This window comes from Mycteria americana, chromosome 3, assembly GCF_035582795.1.
Source record: "Mycteria americana isolate JAX WOST 10 ecotype Jacksonville Zoo and Gardens chromosome 3, USCA_MyAme_1.0, whole genome shotgun sequence".
In the NCBI taxonomy this organism is placed as follows: Eukaryota; Metazoa; Chordata; class Aves; order Ciconiiformes; family Ciconiidae; genus Mycteria; species Mycteria americana.
Window position 1 is genome coordinate 82876667 of NC_134367.1, and position 21044 is coordinate 82897710.

Below are 21044 nucleotides of genomic sequence, written 5' to 3' on the forward strand. Positions count from 1 at the left end.
GACAGTTCCTCCTGAAAACTGTAATGCACTGTTTGGCTTTAATCCTAAAATGTCTACCTCAGATTCTTTGAAATCCCCCCCTCCAATTGCCAGCATTTCAGCCAAAGGCTGAGCCTTTTGCTGCAAATCATTTTTGAGGGACATGGTATATATAACAGACAGGGATTTAGGGTTTTTTTGCAGCGCTCCTGACTTCACAATGGCTTTTCTTACTTCCAAGATAAACCCCAAGGAAAGTCAGATTGTGGAATAAACTTCCTGAGTGCAATAGCACTTGATTTATATTATTCTTCCTTTGATGTCTTATTAATTCCCCTGTAATCCTGGTTAGCCTGGCAGCAAGGGGCACTAAGACCCCACCACAACAGCCTGTCTGTCTTTTCTCTCCTCAGACAATACTTCCTGTGTGTCCTCCACATTCATCTTTCTGCCAGTCCTTTTAAAAATTCCTCTTCTGTTATTTCTGGCTTTTTTAATCTTGTTGCTCACAACTTCCCATTCTTTCCACTTCTCCATCATCTCCCAAGCTGTAGGAAAAACTGCCTCTGCCTGTCCCAGCCATTTCCTTACCCAGTCTATTGCTGGTCAAAGGTCAGCTTTTAAGTTCCTATCTCTAATCAGTGAAACAATACACGTTGAGCCAGCACCAAGAATCCCTCAGAGAATCTGCTGATTATTGTTGATGTTGTGGATACACATAGACAAAGAAACTTGCTACAGTTTTCAAAGAACCAACTACTTAACAGTAATTAGAGCTTATAAACACAGGTTCCCAAAGTTATCATAGCCCTGATGCACAGAGGATATTAAAGTCTAAAATGTCACATGTGACCATTTCTCCAGGGTATCTTCTCTCCATAATGCTGGAGGAAGCTGGTGTGCCTTCACATGAGCTGCATCCCAGTATGTCACCGACCAGAACTTTGTGGCTGAAAGCTGCCCCCCAAAATGGTACGTTTTGAGGCTGAGGTTGGGCCTTAAAGAAGTTTGGTCTAATGTTACTGAATCCCTCATAGATGTTGGTTATTTTTGCTCAAAAAAAAAACAAAATTAAGCAAAAGTTTTAACAAAAAAAATTCCCAAAGATTGGTTAACACAGAAATAGACAGACTTTACTAGATTATTAAAAATATGTCATGTTATGTCAATAAGAGAACATGTAGATTTAGACATCTTGCACTGTATAAACAGTACTTTAGGCTAAGAGACAAATTAGTCTTTTCAGATCTTGTTTTTATTATGTGCATCTTGCAAGATGAGCTTGCCTATATGGAGGTTATATTTGATAAATATGTTGTTGTGCTAATTCCATACTCCTCTGCCTCCAACCACTCAATTAGTTTACATGGACATGCCAATAAAATGCATTAAAACTGTAAAGCTTTCTATAAAAGCTATTAGTAATACTGAAGAGGAAGGTGGAAGTTGGAAGAATGGTAAAGCAAAGACAGGAGAACATGAGAGATTAATAGGATTGGGTGTTTCAGTATTTCTGCTTTATAGAGGAAATTAGAACAAAGGGTGTAATTCAGAAATAAGAAAGATTGCACTAGGTTAGAAAGTATATAGCTGATATCTCAGTGATTTGAGAATATAGGGTACTGTATGTTAATAAGATAATTATTTCTGAGCAATCAAAAAATAAATAGCTAGAACTGACCTCATCAGTGTCCATCTTGAGTATGAGGGTGAAGAAAACCAAAAGCCAAATGTTTAATTCATCTTCTGATTGATGGTTTCTGTTGTTTACACCTGCTAGAAACTTCTGGGCCATGTAAAACCAGATATAGTATGTCAAATTCTATCTGCAGATCAGGCATTTAAATACTATCATTTGTTCCCTACATTAGTTTCACCACAATTATTGTGCCTATAATTGGTTGTAGTTGTGAAATTGCTGCCCAGAAGGTCATGTTGAGGTTTCTCTAAAAATGCTAATCTAATTTTTTACTAGTTTTTACTAATCAGTGTACCATAATATTACTGTCTGACACCTTAGAATGGAAGAGGACCCACAAGATCTCCTCAAGAGCCAGACTCGGGATGGGGTATTCTGTGAAAGCTTTCTTCCAAAATAAAATAACCTGACTTCTAGGACTTTGCAGATTTGGTTATGGCTTTTAATGACCTAGCACTGCAAGTGGCCAGATCCTTCTGTTTTCCTTTGCCGTATTGTAGGGAAACAAAGTTCAGTCTGGATCTGAAGTTGGGCCGTGTTTTGGATCCACCTTCTCTGTGGGCTCAGGGCTTCTGGCTGGGGCTGGAGTGCAGCTAAAGGTGGGATGGGCTGTTACCCGAGAGAATGATAGGGCATGTCTTGGTTTGGTCTGAAGGTGGCACTGCAGGGCCATATGTGAAAGGCAGACAGTAGCCTGACTCTACCTATGTATTTTCTCTGTTAGTTATGGCTGTGTGGCCTACAGTCCAAACTGTGAGTCTGAGGTAAAATGGGGAATAATGTATTCTGCAGCACTTCCCTATTTCTGATGTGCTGAATATGGAAAGCAACCCAGTGTATATGGAAGCTGCAGGCTTCAGCTGGATTTGAAGCAGCAATGAATTTGGCTCCAACAACCCAAATGAAATATGAGGATAGGTGATTGATGCTCTGAGAAACCTCTGAGCTTTCTGTGACCTCCTTGTGCTCAGTGTCATTGGCCCGCTGACTTTATCTGAAAACAACTGACATAATCTGAACACTGTCATCTTCAGCTTCCACAGAAGCTGCCCTCAACCTATGAACATGGTTGTCAATTAATGTAATTGCAGTTATGCATGGAAACTTATGGGTTGGATACTTTTAAAATCATGGGCTCATCCCTCAGGTGTTAGCCCAGAGTGATGGGAGCTGGTGAAGAAGGTGACTGCAAAGGTACATTGGTGCTGTAATTGAACTCCTTTATCGTGCCCCTTGGTGAACTTTTCCAAGAATAAATATGAAGTCCACAAGCTACACTACTGTACTGGCAGCTGATGATGGTTACAGTCCGGCATGCTGTATGCTAGCTATCTGCTTTTTTCTTTTATCATGCTCTCTTCACCAGTAGTAGGGAGAAGGCAGCCACACTGTGCAACCTGGGATTCGCAAAGAATCACCAGACATTGGGATAAGCTCCTTTTAGGATAGCTTTATGCTATAATGCAGAAGTACAAATTTGCCCTGATGTGGGATTGAATACCATCTCTTTTTGTCCTGCAGAACCCTGTGTAATATTTTTAGGTGTTTTGTCCAGGGAACATATTAAAGCACTTTTACTAGCATAATGGTATATAGAAGCCCTATATTTAAAAAAGAAATGCACAGCATAGAAAAAAAAGATTTTAAAGGCAATCAGACTATAGGACAGTTTTCAAAAACAGTTAGTGATTTAATTTTGCAAGAATCATGTAAATAGAGTGAAGGGGCCTAAATACTTATTTCAGCATGTCAAGAGAGGCACAGGAAAATGGAGACAACAGAAATTTGGGACATGTTATAAAAGTACATTACTCGTTGACAGTGTCTAGAACACAGGCAGATTTGTGTGACACTCACCTGTGTTTTATGAAGTTAGCCTCATGGTGTCACAGATTAACCGCTCTGTTGGTGAAATACAGTGATAATGGGATGTAATTGGCTGCATTTGTTCACTTTTAACAATAGGAAATGGCTGAGGGGTTTGATATTTTTAATACCACATACTTGAACTAGAAGATTTGTTAATAGATTCCTCAGTGGCACTCAAGGCCACGCGAGTGTTCCCCCTTTCAAGCTCAAAGCGGTTCTCCCTGCTCAGGAGAACTCACATATAATGAAAAGGTTGCTCATTTGAGTCCTGTTTCTCAAGTGAGTATCATCAAAGATGCAATATAGCAGTTTTGATTCAATTCTGCAGCTTCAGTTGCTTTGAATGCAGCACTAGGAAGCAATCAAGGCTGGCTTTGGACACGGGTGTGAACCTCCATGGTTAACCTGGATGCCTCAGCAAGTAGTGCCTCTGTCTGGGTCAGTGTGTGAGCTGCATGCTCGAGGAGGAATTTGTCTTGTCATGTCCTGTGTTACAGATAACCAAGCGGTGGATGCATGATGTCATGCTCACTGTGTGCTTGTCTCCCAGCCAGCTGAATCAGGGACTTGTCCAAAATGTACCATGATGCCTGTGCCTTGCTGTGGTGGGGGCTGCAAGTAGCAGTGCAGCTGGACCCTGGCCCATGGAAGTACTCCCATGTCCCTTGTTCAGGTGTAGCCTCAACACACACTGGTCATCTGGGCACCATCTATATCAGTGCAGAATGAGAGGTACCTCTGGAGAGGGCTTCAGCCCAGGGATCGTCATAATCCGTCTGAGGATCGAATGGATCACCTTCTGTCCATTGGCTCTGTTATAAAGGGAGCACAGTGTAGACATCGAAAAAATAACTTTTAGATACCTAAAATAAGGAACTGTCACACCCCACCCCAGGGCGTCTGGCTTCATCTTCCTTTTCTCCAGGCCTTGCTTGTGCAGATGGAGGAGGGACAGGGATGAGGCACCAAGCTGGTGGGGAAAACCACTGAATCCCCTGGGCCTGTGGCCTTCGGCTGTCTGCCTTCCTGTCTCCCCAGTGACCCATTGCTGCCAGCATACTCAGCATACAGCAGGCTCTGCTTGCAGCTGCTTTTGGAAGCAGCCAGGAGGTGTGTGCTGTTGCCTGATGGTACATTATTTTGTAGCTTCTAGGCCTGCTACTGGCAGTTCATCATGCCATTGGAATTATAACCGACAACCTTTTGTTCAGGTTTGGTGATTAAAGCCAAATTTTAATATGCTTACCTTCCTCTCTGAGCTGTTACATACTTTTAAACATGCAGTCTGTAGTGACATCCTTGCCTCTGAAAGCTGCTTTCATTAAATAATCTATCCAGACCGTGAATCTATCCTGGAATATGTTTTGTTGTGTGCACAGATGCGGTGAGAGAGAGACCTGGTGGGACACAGGCTGGCAGTGCTAAGCTGTGCTCAGTGGAGAGAGCTCCCTGACTGGCAGGAGTCCTCTGGTCATGAGGTGCTGCAGTTTTCAGCTGCAGCATTGTTAAAATGAGCTCCAACTGCATTTAATGCTTTCCTGATATTGCTGTCCTTCCTGAATGTGGTGGTATTATGCCAAATAAGAGGCCAGAGAAGGGCACATTGCACACCTGTCATGACTGTAAGGAGAGCTCAGCAGCTGGAAGAGGCCTGAGAGAAGAGAAGGCAGCCATGCGTGAGGGGATGTCTCTAGGGCTAAAATCTTGATGTGGCTTTGCTTGAGCCTGGAGATGTGATCTATGCCAAGATGGTTTGAGAGTACCGGTCTGCAGTGAGTGTTAAGCCTTTCGTTGCTAAATGTGTGCTAAATTTCTGTGAAGCCACAGAATATGTCTGTCTTAAAAGCTGCAAGATTAGCATTTTTCAACTTGCTATCATATACTCGTGAACAATTCCACAAAAGAAAATCTCTTAGTAACTGATCACCTATTAAGGGCTTAGACTTTGGATTATTTTTTTAGACACACATAAAATTCGAACATCTGAGGTCTAAAGTTGCCTTTTATGCACAATATTTTTGGTATAAAAGGCAAGGAATTCATGTTACAGTTTGCTGGGACAGAGGTGACTGAGCTGCCCCATGTGGACGAGGTGTGCAAGCTCCCTTGTGCTACAAGGAGGAACGCTACACATGTTCAAGAGTACCTGAAGGAAGAATCTGTGCCTAAATATAACAATATCTGTGTAGCAAGTGAGTCTCAGTTCCCAAATGCAATTCTGTCTCTGGCCATGCACATCATTTTTCATGGCTGTGTTTCTGCCTGGTTCACCTTTACTTAGAGATAACCTTGTAGCTAGTTTTGCCTTGTAGCTATTCTTTTCCGTAGTATTTTTTGGAAAATAAAAAGTTTGAAAATACTTGTGGTCTATGAAGAAACTTCCTTCCTTTCTTCTTTTATTTGAATTACGTCATCAAACTGACATGTTGATTGTAATGAATGGGCATGGATTTCCATCCAGTACAGGGTGCTAGGGACTGAATATTGTTATTGATGGCTTATATAAAATGTGTTTGATGATCTTACTTAGTTTCCTAGCTGTTGCTGTCACACAAAACCCACACAGATCTGTTATCACCAATTAGAGGAGAGGTGGAATATAAATCAAGCAGATATGTTTTTCAGCAGATGTTACAGAATTTTTAAGTCTGTCAGAAGACTTGACCCTCACTGTTTCTCTTTCAAAGCCAGCTCAATGTTTTTGTTCCTTTTAGTTTTTCAGGTGCATTGTACCTACAGCAGTGCCTAGAGCTGGGTATATCAGAGGCACCAGCTCTTCACAATGCCTCTTGCTGCCCGCTACAACTGCCCCAGAAGGGCAAATTCCCTTTCTCAGCAGTGAGGGCAGGTACACTTGGCAGCACCTCCTTCTGGTTAAAAGCACGTGTGTAAGCCTGATTCTCAGGTATTAAGGTCCCTTTGGACCACTCTGGCATTGTAAATGTCCCTGAAGCAGGTACCCGGAGTGCAGAATTCAGCTCATAGCTTTTCTGCAGCTGCGTACTGAGTGGGATCAGGGGTGGTGCCTCCCTTCAGCCACAGGCACAGAAATTCAGAACAGATGCTCATTAAGGCATCCCAAAACAGGTACCCTGCCTACATCTACTTGGATGCTTGCACATGTGCCCATCTGTCAGGATGGCACTGGGCCCAGGCAGATCGGGTCCTCATCATAGGCGCTGGTGCTGTGCCAGGCATGGTGTTTGGTACCTGACCTCCATAACCTGGCAAGTGACTTCCTAACGGCATGGTGGCCTCCTCAGACAGCTAGCACATATGTGTCCGAACAATGTTTTTTCACTCTTGACCACACCTGTTGACCTCCACTTCAGCAGAGGAGGAACGAGGGTTCAGGGGCCATTTGCCAGATACATGGGTTGTCTTGCAGTAGGCAGCTTGGATGCTTTCACACCCCTTCTCCTTTTAAGGGACAGGGAGCATAAGCCAGCAAAGCTCTTGGGCTGTTCTATGGAAGGTCATGCCAATGTCAGTCCATGGCAATATGAAGGAAATGAGTTTAAAAAAAAAGGAGAAAATCCTGCTGACCTCAAAGCATAAAATGAGTACTTCCCTTGCTGAGTGGATGAAGTGTTGCCTGAGAATATAGGATGCTCTTCTGTATAAACAAAAGAACAAAAGAGGGTTTCTGTGCTGGAAAGTAAAGTGAAAAAGAAATGGAACTGAGAAAAATCATAGTCACAGCTGAAAATATCAGATGCAGTTGATTCTCTACAGGAACAACTCATCATCCTTTAAAGCTATGCAAATACATATTTGCAGGCTTTTGTCAATTAAGCCATGAAAGCTCTGCTTGTGTGTTGATTTCAACATTGTCTAGATGGACAAAGTCAATTAAAGCAATTCAATGTAACAGAAGCAGTGTAGGTCAGCTTCTTCTGGGAGACTGGAGAGGATAATTTTCTGACACCACTTAGCTGTGGGTGATGCCCATACTCCGCAGATCACTGACTGTGCTCAAAGTTTTGGCTCAGGATTAAATTTTACTACAGCTGAGACACACAATCCCTCTCTAAGTTCCAGAAATCAGATTTAGGTCTGTGTAAGGTCCTTAAATATAAAGCCAATGTAAACAGCACAGGACTTAATGGAAATCCTATGAAAGTATAAATCCAGTGGATTTACTTCCTGAAGCAGTAGTGAGAGTTAGTTGTGCAGAAGCTAGATTGATCCGGCATGCCTAACTCTATATTTTGTAACGCATCTTTTACAGCAGCGTTTAAGCACCTTGTACGTCAAGGACGTTCACACTGATTCAGACAGGAAAAGGCTGTTTTCACTCCCTCCTTTGGGGGCTCATGCAAGGTTGTTTTGGATGATCTTCTAGGTGGTTTCTGCTGCATACATTCAAAAAGATAATCTGCATCATGTTCTGAGGGTACATAGTGCAAGCCCACTCTTGTTTCTCATGGGGGAAAACTCCACAGCTGAGGATGCTTTACACTGTGTTCTTCTTTCAGCTTCTGCACCTTGTGCGTGTTTGGGTACATCTCCTCTGCACAAGGGCTCAGAGTATTTTTGTTAGTAGTAACAAACATCTCACTCCTTCTGAGATTGTAAAAGGAGATTTTTAAGGAGATTTTCCTACAGCCTGTCAACACTTAAGTTATATTAAAAGACTTGTAACAAGATTTAATCTCTTGGGTCTAGGCTTCCAGTTGTGATCTTCTTCTAATGGGATAACTCAAATGATGCTCATGGTCCATACTGATGGGAGAAGGCCCTGGGTCTGAATAAACAATTTGTAGATACTTAAAAAATTCCAGACACAAATCACTCAGAAGTCCAGAGGCAGGAGATCGAAGCTTTCTCTGTTGGAGACATTAACAAAAATAGCACTGGGTTATCCTCAGGTTAAAAACCAGCCAATTAACACTGCTTGCCTTTGCCAGCTTCATTTCTGACCCATCACGTAAAAATTATTATGGGAACCTCAGGGATTCATTAAAACTGAAATATAGAGGTAGTTTTCTTTATTGCTATCAGCAAACCAGTTGTTTACCTGTGTTACCCCAATGCAGCCAGGCAGCAGTGTTGTGGTGGCCAGTCTAGAAGTGTTACCCTTAGGAGGGTTTAAAAAAGCCCTCCTCCTAAATATGCTGTTTAGGCCCTTCTTTCTCTATTTTACATTCTCCCTTTCTAATTAACTTTTAGTCAAGGCAGTTAATATCTTGTTTCTCTACAAATGGCTTCCACAAAATATAAATCATCACTATATTTTCATATTATCTTGTCTTCATGACTAAACAAAAGGAATTCTAGTAAACTTATAAAACCAGCACATTTCCATTTTCCTTCCTAAGTAGGAAAAAGGCTTCCTGTAACCTTTCTGGGTAACATATTTACATGCCTACAATGAAATTCACTGACATTAAGTGAACATCTCACCTCTATTCCCAACCTGTATGTCTGCAAAATTAGATTATTCCCTCAGGGCTGGGAGAGACCCTCCTGGCTGGACTGGTAACAAGATTACACGCTGATAGGCAGCCTTTCTTTGGAAAGAAATTTTAATACATCTTCAATGTTTAATCTTGTTGGTAACAACTTTGGTCTGGTAATAGTAATCAGACTTTGCTAGTGTCATGTCACTATTAATTTCTGTTACTAGAAAGATTTCTATTCAATCAGTTGTTAATATTGCAAGTTAAATAATAACCTATTCAGCTACAATACACTTTTACTAAAATTTTAAATGAAAGCTAACAGTAGTTGCTGAACTTTTCTGTTGGCCTTTGTTGTATTTTATCAATAAACACCCACATGCCTTTACTTGGGTGTTTTTCTTTGCCAGATTTTTGGGGTACATCACACACAGTGGACCAGAATTCTTCTAATTAATTTTTCTGATAATTGGTTTTGTCTTAGCTTGCACTGCTTATGTTTTAGTTGTCACTCTAAACGCAGCACGCCTATGGACAAAGTGAAGCTGGATAGCCATGTTTGTATCTTCCTGCTGTACACTTACAGGGAGGCATTGAATTCATCCTCAGTCTTATAGATGCTGGTTTCAAACTGACCAGAAATGTCCGGTTGTGCATAAATACCAGCATCTCATGAATCGCAAACATACAGGTAAAAACTCCAGAATGACACAGACAGGGGCTTTGTGTCCCAACAGCAAGAACCGTGTTTGGATAAAGTGTCAGGGTTGCCAAAATGCAACTAGTTCTTAAATTATGTGCTGCAACACCATGGCAAGTAATAAAACCATGTGCATATAATTATTTTAAAATTATTTAAATAAGTAATAAAATTAGAAAGAGATCTTTTATTTTTAAGTTGTAAAACTTTAGCATGTTATCTTAGCTATTATCAACTAAGCAAATGATTTATTTCCCTATCCCTTTATATTTGGCTGAATAATTATTCTAATCCCCTTTCATTAGTCAGATGACGTATTATAAACTGAATCCATTACAAGTTTCTCTTTTGTGGCTGATGCATTTTACACATAGAACTTTGCCTAATAGTTTTCATCTGCATTTTCAGGAAAGGTTCTTCTTAACCATAAATGTATACAACAGGTTCTGCTATCTAAAAATCTTTAAAAATAAGCAAATCCTATAGCTCAAAACTGAGCTAAAATGAGAATTTTATTCAGAGAGCACCCACTTCATGTCTTGGTGGTTTTGCCTCAAAACTTTTGTAGCATTAAAAGGAAACCCGCCTCTCACCACACCATCCTATAATGAGCATCTTTTCCTGTTTCAGGCTTTTTCAGGTATTTCCCAATTTATAGACTCTTAATACATGTTCTTCATATTTGGCAAAACATAGGAAACCCCCACCGTTGCCCTAGCTCATGCTGAAAAAGTACATTCCAGATTTGTGAACCTTTTTTTTTTTCCCCTTGGTGACTTTTTTCTTCACAGTAACCATTGAAATTAATAAACTTAGAGAGGCTGCCCACTGCTTGCTTCAAGTAATCATCACAGAAATCCTTTGGGCTTCAACTTGCAAATCCTTACAACATTCTAAAACAACATAATTATTAAAAGAAAAATATTTCTTTATTTCATTCCTAAGAAATTGTATAGAATTATAGCCTAATTTCACTGCTAAAGAACAAGCTTGCAGCAGCAATTCAGTCTTTAAAATTTCCACACCCCCAGGCCAAGTGGCTATAAATCACAGCTGGTAGGGGCTGGTTGAGACAGCTTCTGGGGAGGCATTCTCCAACTGATACTATTCAATTAATTAACATTGGAAACATTATCCACAGCATTCTTGCTTTTAATAGCCCTAATTGGATACACGTAAGTCTCATGTATTAACAGCTCAGTGAAATTCAATCATTTGTGGACAATTCAGACTCAAAACTACGTAAACTAGTAATGTTACAATATCCTTAGCTTTCCAAGCATTCTCCCACAAAAATGTGTCAAAATAAATATTGCTTTGGCTTCCCCAGTTTAGCAGGTGTGCCCAAGTCAGTTTATAGCAACTGCAATTAATTATCTAATTCTCCCTGGACCAATGCCTTGTGCTTGCAGTCATTGGTTTCCTCACCATTGTTTTAATAATATGATTAATTTGATCCACCCTTCAAAAAATAAGGCTCATAGAAAACAGGTAATTTAAACTGGGCTTCCAGTAGTTCCAGACATCTGGCCACTATGGTTGGAATCAGGAATCATCAGCGTCACCCCTAAAGGAAAGTTCCTCAAATGCTCCTAAAAATGCTCCCAAACTCCCAAACAGTTCTAGCGATGCCCTGGCTGGGGCCAGAAGCTGCTTTAAAGGCAAGGCTTACCTTGTCTATGTACAAAACACACAGATCTCCCCTTGTGGATGCACGTAAGTATACATCTCTTCTAACCAACACTTCATTTCAAAGCTGATTGTCAAATACAGAAATCATAAATATATCACCATTCAAATAAACCCTCATTAGTATCCTAGTAAACTGAAAAACCTCTAATAACATTACATTTATTAAGAACAAAAATGCTGCTGCATCTACCTCTTACTAAACATAAATGCCTTAACAGAATGTCCTTCACAAATCTGGTAGCTTTTGCTTCCTGAAAGGTTTATAGAAACTTAGCAAGTTTAAAGATCTTTTTTGATTGTACTGAATAAATTATATCTTCTGTGCAAGGAGAGAAAAAGCTTGAAATGAAATCTAAATCTTATTTCATGCAATTTTACTAATTAAGAGGAAGTTGTAAAATTCCTGGGAGCCAATTTTTCTAGCCTTTGTGAAAGCATATACAGCGTATATGTCTGTTGAATTGTGTTGTGTTTAGTCAACGTTAGTAATTCCTCAGAAGTGAGGCTGTGGGAAAGCACACGTAACCTGCTGCTGCAGCGTCCCCCTGCTCCCTGGCTGGCCAGCTGCTGAATGGTGGTCAGAAAGCAGACTTGGAAAAAGCAAAGAAGTAGCAGCTGCCACAGTGGAGGAGGAAAAAAAAACCCAAAAATATCTCAGCAATTGTCTTGGAGCAGCTAAATCGGGAAGTGTTAATTGGTAAAACAAAAGGCTGTGATTTTCTAGTGGGTTATTTTCTGCTCTGCTGTATGAGGGACCTGTTTCTCACTGCCCCGGGGACATGGCCTTCTGCTTTGGGGTCCAAGTGATGCCTTGCCCTCAGGTTTGTCTGCAAGAGGTGTCACTGGGGGACAAGAAGGCCAACTTTGGCATGCTGGTCACTCTTGGGCACTGTAAGTGATTTGAATAATCCAGGCAGATAATTGGGGCAGAGTGCGAATCATTTACACCAATGCTGAGGAAGAAACGCTGTGGCTTGTGACAGCTAACTGTTTCAAAGTCTGGGTTTTGGCCAGACAGGCAAAAAGGGCAAGCTTCCCATTTTGGAAAGCTGTTTTCTGGTGGCAGTAGTGTTTTCTTAACCATGGCACATGCAGAGCATCCTACCTGCTAGAAGAACTCAGCACCTTAGTGTATCTGCCACATAGACATCACCTGACAGCTGCAGATCTTGGTGGCGTCAGGCCACCAGCACCCTTCTGAAATGTGGATGTTTCTGTAGCAGGACCTTTTAAAAAAGAAAGTAACAAGTGATGTCCCATCTTCTGTCTCAGGGGAGAAGATGTTGGTACTTAGAAGATGTTTTTGTAACAGTTCTGGCATGCCTTGTAAATGTTGGTTCTTTGAACAACTACATCTGTTCAGCTGGCACTGTGTAACTGCTCTACCATTTTTCACCCTAGCTGAAGTTATTGGTCTGTGATAACTTTCTGCTGTGGATACACAATAATTTTTAATGAAGTTTTTTCTAGTTCCTACTCCATCCCATCTGACTTTTCTGTTGTTGTATGTATTCTTATTTCTCATGCAAAGAAACAGGTCATAGTAGCTTGAGTGAGCAAGCGGCTGTGTGGTGCTTAGTTGCTAGCTGGGGTTAAACCACAACAGTCCTTTGTGGTGCCCAACGTGGGGCCTTCAATGCCAGGGAAACCAGGACCACTGCCTTCACCTTTTTGTCCTCTGCCTCCTCTTGTGCCTGTTTTAAGCCTGGCACACCAAACAACATAGTAGCTTGCAGGAAAAGTAATTTGTCTGAGTAAAATCCACTGCTAACGTAAATGCCAGCTACACACTGGGGGGGAGATGAATACGTTAGGAATGCCATAAATTGTCTATTTCTTCTATCTTGACCCAGCATCTCCTGGGAGGTTTCAGTTATATCAGAGCATAAATTCTTGAGGGGCTTGAGCCACAGGTTTCAGCTTTCTCTCATTCATGGATTACCATGAGAGTCAAGATCCTTTCCTGCATCGTCTTTGATTCACTGCACCAGCCTTGTGCCTGAATGATATGCCTGAGCATCTGGTTTTCCAAGGCTTGCAGTTCCCACTTCCTGAAGATGAGTGGAGGAGGCTTGGAAAACATTACTGTCCCGAATGTCTTGACAACATATGAAGATAGACCCAGCCTTGTATTATCCCACCTTCTAGTGATGTAATACAGGGCACAGAGCCAGCTGCAGGAGGAATTTTGCTGTGTGAAGTCACAGAGGCATGAAGCAGCTATATTTCTTTTTTGCTGAGGGCCTGGGAAGTCAGAGATGCTGAACAGAGATGAGGCAAAGCTAGAAGATGGGCTCACAGACACGTCTCCTGGAGCAGAGCTTGTGCTGGAATCCTGAGCCCACCCGAAGGCTCTTACCTCAAGCAGGGGGAGCATGGGGCTGCAGAGTATCCCTTGGGAGTGGCTCTTCCTTGGGGCAGAGAGCAATGCTGAAAGCCAGGAAGGGTGTTTGCTGCACGTGGCATGATGCCTTGCATGACGGAGCTCCAGCTGCAGCTGGGGCCTCAGGGCACTGTGGCAGTTGTCAAATAAAGAGTAAGAATCATCATTTCCGTATCCTATTCAGTGTAATGATTCCCCAGGAAGACTTCACTGTGATGAGAGGAAGAAAAAACCAATGTATCGTAGGAGCCCAGGAGGACTCTCCCAGAGAGGTGTGAATGGTGCACTGGCATTTGTGTCCAGCCACGTTCATCCCAGCCAGTACGGAGCCACTGGACCACGTCTGCACTCAGGTTCAGTAGTGCGCACCCTCCATTTAGATTTGTGTCCAAGGAAACAGGGTTTGACCTCTAACTGCTCCAAAGGGATTTCCTCACATTATCCCATGGCTCTTACTCATGTTTCTTGTATTTAGTATGGCCACACACAGAAAAAAAGCTCTTTCAGTCACGTAAAACCCCTCCCTTCCCACTCCCTCTCTCCTGCCGGACTACGCTGGGCCACATATTTGGGTAAACTATGTGGAGGGGTTTTCTGTGTTTGCTGTCTGACGTTCTCTGACTGCAAAATTATGGATTAATACAATGTACTTTCTGAATATGTACACGTGCTGCTGGCACAGTTGCTTTGGCCAGCAGCCCTTTTCCCATGACAGCATTAGGGAGCTCTCTCTCTGGGAGGTGCCTCCTGAACTTTGTTCGCTACCCCTTTACACATCAAAAGCAGGAATGTTCACTGCTGGGATGACAGGAACAGGGTCTCCTGAAACACAAGCCAGGGTAGCTGTGCTGAGCTACGATCTGCATGATGACACACTCTTGCGTAATTTAGGGATAGGACAAATACTTCATTGACCTTTACTCTCATAGCTGCTTATTTATCTGCATTAGATAAACAGCCAAAGGCTATATCTCACCCTCAGCAAACAGCAAGTTCTGTCAGCACCGCAAATACCATTTGTTGCTTTATTTTATGGGAAGGAAGGAAGATTACCTTTTTATTACTGCTTTCAGGGATGCCTCACTGTGAGGCCTGCTCTTCTCCAGCCTGGATGTTTGGAGCTTTTATACCCTGGGCCAGATTTTGCCCTCTGGCAAAATTCTGCCCTGTACAAGTTCTTGAGCATGTTGCACATTTGACGAGACTGACAGCAGTCAGCTCTAGGCTTAAAGACAGAAATAGCAGATCATTATCTGAACTTCTATGAACTGGCGGGGGGAAGGCACTTTGGTCTGGGTCATAGATGGAGCTTCCGACAAGTTCCAGCTCGGTTTCTATAAGGCTGTCATAGTCCTGGTATGAGAAGAGACAAAGACACAGCCTTTGACTAGACCTTTGCAAATTATACCTCTGTTATCATCTAAAATGCTAGTATAGGTAGGCCTTTACTTTATTAGTTGCAGGGAGTATAAAGCAAGCTTGCCTTATGCAAGCAGCTTCTCATCCCATCAGCACCAGACTGGCATGAGAAGGGTGTCTCCTTTTGATTTTCTTGGCTCAGTTAAATGTGGTTTATTTCACACTTGGAAGAGCTAGATGCTAGAACTTAGCAGGGGAGAAATTTAATTTCAAGCTTGAACACAAAGTTTGGGATCTGTTTCAGATTTCCAGTTTCCTTTAGCTTGTGCTCAGCACCAGTGACTAGATTACTGAAAGGACCCCTTCTCTCAGTACTCCCCTTATTTATACTTAGGATGAATGTGAGACAGAATCCCAAAGCCAAATGTCTCCCAAATTTTGAGGTAATTTGGACCTGGCTCCAAAATTTCCAGAGCTTTTTTCTCTAGGAATAAAAAACTTCCCTCCAACTTGCATTTTGGAGAAGTTCACACCCAGTTCAGCTTGATCTCTAACCTATCAGCCTGCCCTGATAGGATTTCATTTCTCTACTGAGTTCTGCAGTCCTTTTTCTGATCAGCACGTTGTCTGCATTTTGTGTCTGAGCCAAAGACCACAAAAACCTTACAAGGATGTCTTCGTGGACTTCAGGGACAGCTACATTAAGCTACAACATGTGCTTCCATGTGCCTTCAATCATGGGTTTTGGCGAAGTTGTGAAGAAATTTGGTTCTGTCTTATTGAAAACAAGAAATCCTGGATTTGTTTTGAGTCACTCTTTGCTTCCTCCTTCCTGTGCCGAAATGTTCAGTAACTTATGGATGTCTTCCTAAGCAGTGTTAACATTTGATCCAGAAACCTTTGGTGACCTGCTGATTGATACAGCCACAGGCTAAAAAAACCCCACTTTTCCTGGGCTCGATCCAATAGCTTTGATCTAGAAACTGAAGAAATTTGCAAATGTTTTGTAATAGGAAAGAGAAAGATATTTTCCAGAATGTTGAGGAGATATTGTCCAAAATGAACTGTTACATACTAAGGTGGAGATGACATGAAATAGTAAATACACAGCAAGGCTGAATTATTCATGGGGAAAGGAAATTGGCTGCTTACCTTTGGGAATGGAAATCTGAATGAACCTAAGGTTTTCAAATGAAATGAGTTGGATGGTTTCAGCCCTCTCCCTGGGGTGTGATAATGTCAGCATCACGTCTTGATCTCTTTTGGAAATGCCCTTTCTTTCTCTCCTTTTCCTTCTCCCACAGCATATTGTTGCAGTCTTATTGTTGCTGTCAGCTTGTCATTCTGATGGTGTTTGCTGTTTCTCCCAAACTTAAGGTGAGCAGAATTGCAATTGGGCAAGCATATATGGAGTGCTCCTGCTTGGTATTCAGCGGCAAGGACAGATGGCTACCAAGCGGCTGGTGGGCATAGATTTTCAATACCACTGCAGTCTGCACAGACTTATTTTCACAGTCCAGTCTGTAATCCTTAGGTTTCCTGAGATGCTAAATGCAATTCTGAACATTTTCCTGTCACGCTGTGTGCATGTATGTGCTCATTGTTTGCTTGTGCGTACATGTGTGCATGTGCATACGTGCGTGCGCATGCATGTGTATATGCTTGTGTTGGGGAGCCTCTGGGGTGCCAGGACTTACCTTGCCTTGAAGGGAGGATCATCACTCTTCTCCTGTCTTCAGAAAATAGGATGGCACTGTGATGAGTTGATAGAGAAGTCCTGGTCTGATGTGAGCTTTTTCAATCTCAAAACTGGTATGCAGATTCAAAGAGTACTTGAACTCACCTGTATTTATTGTTCTTCCCTCTTTGCCATGGCTTCTATTTTCTCTTCTTCCTGACAACCCAAACAAACAATGTTTCACTCCCTCTCCTCCCACTTCAGCTTGCACAGTAACAGCTCTCTGGACCTCACTGGTAGCTTTGCTTCCTTCCTATTCTTGTCTCCTTCCTCTCCTCCCTGCTCAATTTCTGGCTTATTTAATCCACCTACTACCAGATGTTTCCACTGTGCAAAAGGAACTTCTAGATACCTGCATGGGAGGCTTGTCTCATTGCAGCAGGGAAACCTATTTGTTCAGGCAAAGGTATTAACTACACCTACATATGCACCCATATGATTTCAAGCATGGATATCTGCAAAACACCATTCTGGAAGTTAGGTCTTCATTTGGGTTCTGATTTCTCTGACAATCTACTGTCAAAAAGACAGCAGAGAATGACCACATCAGACAAGTTTACTTCTTGCAGAAATCCCTGAAAGCTGTACAGAGGGCACAAGCAACCCTAGCATGGAGGGATGGGAAGGGCAGTTTCATTTATTCCACCTGGAAATTCCACATGTAGCAGGATAATCCAGATTTCTGGGCACTGGAGATGAACAGAATGGCCCAAAGCAGCTACAGCGTGTCAGGATCTGTCCCATAATACAGGCTGAATGTCAAGAAGGATTAACCATTTAGGTAGATAATGAAAACGGTTACATTTGATAGGGTAATGGGAAATATAAATCACTGTGCTACATGACCTAAGGCAGCTACTAACAGACTAGACTTTGGAAAAGACTTTCCCCATGGGCGGATGGGCAGATTATTCTTTGGTTTTCCACAGCAGAAATTCTCATCTCTAGCTCTGAAACATTTGCTACTGGAGGATGTGGTTCCCTGACATTTTAAGCTGGCCTGAGACTGGGATGCAACAGGCTCCCACCTTCCACCCTTCCTCCTTTTCCATGCAGGAGTCTCCAACAAACTGAGAATGAGGAAGTTTCATCTGTGGGACCCTCTGAAGGGTGAGTGGTGACTGGAAAAGGCAACCTCCTGGGGCTGAGGCTGTCCCTGGCACCTGTTCTGGGAAGTATGTAAGCACCTCCATAACTTAAGGCAGATTTTAAACACCTCTCTATTCAGCATGGAGATGTTGATTTGCCCTTAATCCACACCTTTGTTTGTTGACAAAACTTTCAAGCCTGTTTATGTATACTTTGAGCCTGGGCTAGTTGCCTAGGTGGGGCTGCTAGGTCTGGGCCAGAGCCTGGGTTTTGTTTTAATTAGGTCCTTAATCTGCCTGCTCTGCCATGTGCTGTGCAGTTCCCCAGTGCCATCTCATGGCTCCTCCAGGTTTTATTTATTGACACTTGTCCTGTTTCACCTTGGATTCCCCTCCTGTGTCCTACAAGCCCCTTACCACTTACCTACAGCCGGCTGGCGCCGGGGCATGGCTGCAGTCCCCAGGGCCTGGGGAGTGAGCCGACCAGAGTCAGGAGTCGTCCCGCCGAGTGCTCACAGGAGCCAGAGGACCACTTCAAGGGTCGGTGTGCTCCTTGCACAACATGTTTGCAGGCTCTGTAGGTGCCGGACTGTCTTAGAGAGGCTGGAAGAGGGGGTCAAGCAGGTGACTACCCAAGGTGAAGAGAGAATTATGCCTCCTAAAGTGAGCACAAACTGACGTTACGCCTAGTGTTAAGAGCATGAAGTTAAACACACACTCATGCATTTTGCTGAACCGGGTGCTTTACTGTACCCAATTAGGGGCTGATTCTGCAAGCCCTGTGTGTGTGAATAACACACATACATATATGTATCAGATGAGCAGATACAGACCAACTGGGGGGATGGCAGGAGAGGATGCTGGGGGAGCTCTAGCCCTTTCCACAGGCCCACTTAATTCAGCCCATGCATGCACACTCAAACACTGCTACAGGTAACGCACAACTGTGTAGCCTTCTTCATCCTCAGGGCTGGTCCAGCCAGCACCAGCAGACTTCCCTTGTGCAGAGGAACCACTTGGGTGTCTCAGTCTCACTTTTTTGGGTGCCATGGCATACCAAATCTAAGTACTGAGACTTCCACCTCAGCTGCATTAAAACAGGACAAAACTGGTACAAACAAGCACAAAAAACCAGAGAGTTCATTGCACCACCCAGCGAAGATAATGGAGAAAATGTTCCTTTCTGTCCTGGTTTATACCTTTCCTTCCCTCTCCGATCACCTTGAACCAGCACTAGAGTGATTGGGTTGTGATCTGGCTCTGAAAGCCAAACAGGCTGAAAGCTAACTGTCCAAAAACAAGAAGTGGTTTGTTTTCAGACAGGATCATGTGTGAAGGGGGCACCTCAGGCCAGTCCCCAGGTATTCCTGGGAGGGGAACCTCAGCACCGACTTTGCTGGTAGGGGTGATGCTCCCATTGCTGCACTCTGGACGGACCCAGCTCCCACTGGATGCAGATCCCCAAGCTCTGGTCTTCCTAAGGAGTTTGGCTGCTTTGTGCTGAAGTTTTAGCCAGCAATAGAGACACAAAGAGTCTCAATCCTGCTCTTCAGCCTGTAATGTAAACACTGCTAAACGTGGGTCCGGTAGAAAAAGAAGTCCTTTTGCAGAAGAGTCGGATAACCAAAGTATTATATACAGAAGCATTCCTATTGACTACAAAAACACAGCACCCGTTTTAGCTGTCTGCTATATATTAAAACCAATCATGCCAGAAGTTGCTCACTGGTTGTCTCCCTGATATGGAAGAGAGAAACTTCAGTTCTTGCTCAGAAGCAGTGGAAAATAAAGCAAGCCCCACTGCAGGATATGAAAATGGAGCCTGGAGCCTCTGACCCGTCAGGAGCGGCAATTTCCTGGCAGAGCGGCTCTGTCCGTCTGCCTGCAGCTGCCCGGCCGAGTGGGCCTGAAAGGGGTTTCTGCACTACTGCTCTTCCTCAAGGGAAATCCAGCTGCGGAGGGCAGCTCTCCTTTGGAGTCATGGCCTCGGCATGCCGGGAGTGTCCGTCCATGTCCAGCTTTTCCCTGAAGCCTTTCTGCGGAGTCAGAAAGAAGGAGGAATGATACTGTGGTACCTCACACCTTCTCAAGAGATGCCAATGTATCCAACGCAACACAGATACAATGTGAAATAGCAAATACTGGTATCTGGCTTTATAGCTCATTTTTTCTGAATGCCTAACCTGCAAAGGGAGAGTGCGCGCTGCCTCTGTGTTTTTGTAAAGCGGTATGGACATTATTAATGATTTTCAATTAAAAAATAACAACAATAATGGGGACAACAATGCCTCTGGGAATGAGGCTGCTGTGCCATATGCTGCCAGGCAAACACCAGAGGAATCTCTAGCAAGGGCACTGGTGGGCTGGCCTGGATTGTGCCTCCTTGCTAAGCTGACGTGAGGTGGCAGTGTTTCAAAATTCAACTGCAGCACTAGCACTGCTTAAGCTTTCCACTGTCATCCTCCTACAGGGTAAAGATCATCAGTAATACTCTTCTGTAAAGGGTCATTTGCCTCCTGTTTGTTCTTAGGGTTTATTTAATAAACCCCTTCATGGGAACAGCCTCTAAAATTTACAGGAGCTGATTTTGAGTCTCTGTTTGAAATGCTGCTGTCTTGTTTGGGAGTTAGATACTGGCACATGAAAATTTTTGGTATAATTTAAGATGTAAGTTTATACCAGTCTAGTAATATAAGCTATTTTAATATGAGGCCTATGCTGTTTCATCTTATGTCAAATTTGGAGGTACTTAAGCTAAGCCAAATAAACCCACTCTTACGCTGTTACAAGTGCTCAGTTGGAAGGCTCTAGTACTATAAAGCATTGATATAATGGGCAACATGTCTTTGATAACAATTTTCTCTATCTGCACACAACCACAGTCGCAGAGGATGCTGTAACACATCTGTCTGCACCATCACCTTATGTGCTCTGTGAGATAGCACTGTATCGGGCGTCACAGTGGGGCATACATCAGACAGCTCCAGTGTGAAGGGACGTGGCTCTCTATTGTCCCTAAGGAGCGTGCTGGCTTGTAGGGTGATTTGCAGGACGGCCCTTGCAATTGCAAAGCAGCACCTCTATCTCTCTCCCCCTTTGTGACTATACAGGAGGGAGATCAGGGTTGGCAGATCA

General features: G+C 43.0%; 1 long non-coding RNA gene across 2 annotated transcripts in view; it reads left to right on the top strand.

The window, feature by feature from the left end:
* Positions 1 to 21044, top strand: part of LOC142407761 (uncharacterized) — a 38322-nt gene that overhangs the window by 367 nt on the left and 16911 nt on the right. The gene's annotated exons all lie outside the window — the stretch shown is intronic.